This window comes from Olea europaea, chromosome 2 (assembly GCF_002742605.1).
Source record: "Olea europaea var. sylvestris chromosome 2, O_europaea_v1, whole genome shotgun sequence".
In the NCBI taxonomy this organism is placed as follows: Eukaryota; Viridiplantae; Streptophyta; class Magnoliopsida; order Lamiales; family Oleaceae; genus Olea; species Olea europaea.
In genome coordinates this window covers 2,772,277-2,773,937 of record NC_036238.1, presented here as the reverse complement: position 1 = coordinate 2,773,937, position 1,661 = coordinate 2,772,277, and positions in this window count along the sequence as shown.

The window sequence follows — 1,661 nt, the reverse complement described above, 5'->3', positions numbered from 1 at the left end:
AAGTTCATTTGACCATTGTTTGTATTTCAAAAGGGGTAACAGCAACTGTGTGACTGTTTATTTGTTGTTATATGTGGATGATATGTTGTTAATTGGCCAGAAAATAAGTGATATTAATGAGATTAAAAATAAGCTAAGTGCTGAATTTGAAATGAAGGACCTTGGGCATGCTAAAAGGATTTTAGGGATGGATATTAAAAGGAATAGGTCTCAGCAGTTATTAATGTTATCACAAACTAATTATGTGAAAAAGGTCTTATCCAAGTTTGCTATGCATGATTCTTTACCCCTTGCATGTCATTTTAAGTTGAGTAAAGATCAGTCTCCGCATGATGAATCTGACCTTAAATATATGGAAAAGGTGCCATATTCAAATGCTGTTGGTTCTGTAATGTACACCATGGTTTGCACACGACCCGATATTGCACATGCTATAAGTACCTTAAGTAGATTTATGTCCAACCCTGGCCCAGAACATTGGAAGGCAATGAAATGGTTGTTAAGGTACTTGAAAGGCTCAGCAGACTTAGGCTTATGTTTTAAATCTAGTAAAGAGGGAGTTAGTTTAAAGGGATACGTAGATTCTGACTATGCTGGTGATAGAGATAACAGGAAATCAACTACTGCCTATGTGTTTACTTTGTGTGATACTTATATAAGTTGGAAGTCTCAATTGCAATCAATTGTAGCCTTATCAACTACTGAGGCAGAATATGTGGATGCAACTGAGGCCATCAAAGAGGCTTTATGGCTGGAAGGTCTTCTAAGTGAGGTAAATGAATTTGTTGAACCTGTTGTTGTTTACTCTGATAGTCAAAGTGCTATACATTTATGTAAAAATCCAGTCTTTCATGAAAGAACTAAACACATATATGTGAGAATGCACTTTATTAGAAATATTGTTGAAAAAGAATCTATTTTGCTTGAGAAAATCCCTTCCCAATTTAACCCAGCTGATATGGGTACTAAGGTACTTCCTCTAAATAAGTTTAAGTCATGTTTGCAACTCTTAAGAATTGATACTGAGTAAACTTTGTATTTGTGCAAGTTTTATTTGACTTGGTGCTGGTGACCTGGAAAAATTATATCAACTGCTTCAAAGTTTTTGTTATATATATATTTTTTTTGTGTGAGTTTGGATCATTGGCATCAAGGGGGAGATTTATTGGGCTGTGACTGTGTGTCTTCTGCTTCTTCTTCTTCTCTGTAAATCTTGAGATTATGCCATTAAACTACTGGTTTTGTGGCCTCTGTGTGTTCCTACAGTCTGTGTGACTGTTCGGTTGAGATTTGTTGGAAGTTCTCAGTTAGGTCTTGAGTGTTCTTGGTTCATTGAAGTGACTGCCTCTGTGTTTTGTGGTTTGGGACTGTGGTTTATGAGTTTTACATTGTACAGACGGGTACAATGCTAAGATCGGAGCCCTAATCGATGAAATCTTGATGCCTTTGTGTCTGAGAGTTTTCTGTCTTTATTAGAGTCGATTTGGATATTTTCGTGTAACACATAAAACTAGCCATGGACACTTCAAAATAATATTAATAATGTAATATTTCGATTTCATTTGACATCTTATAATGACTTTGAAAATTAAGATTAAAAAAAAAAAAAAAAAAACACCAAAGTTGGGGAGTCACTTGACCTGCCATGTCCACCCTTGTGT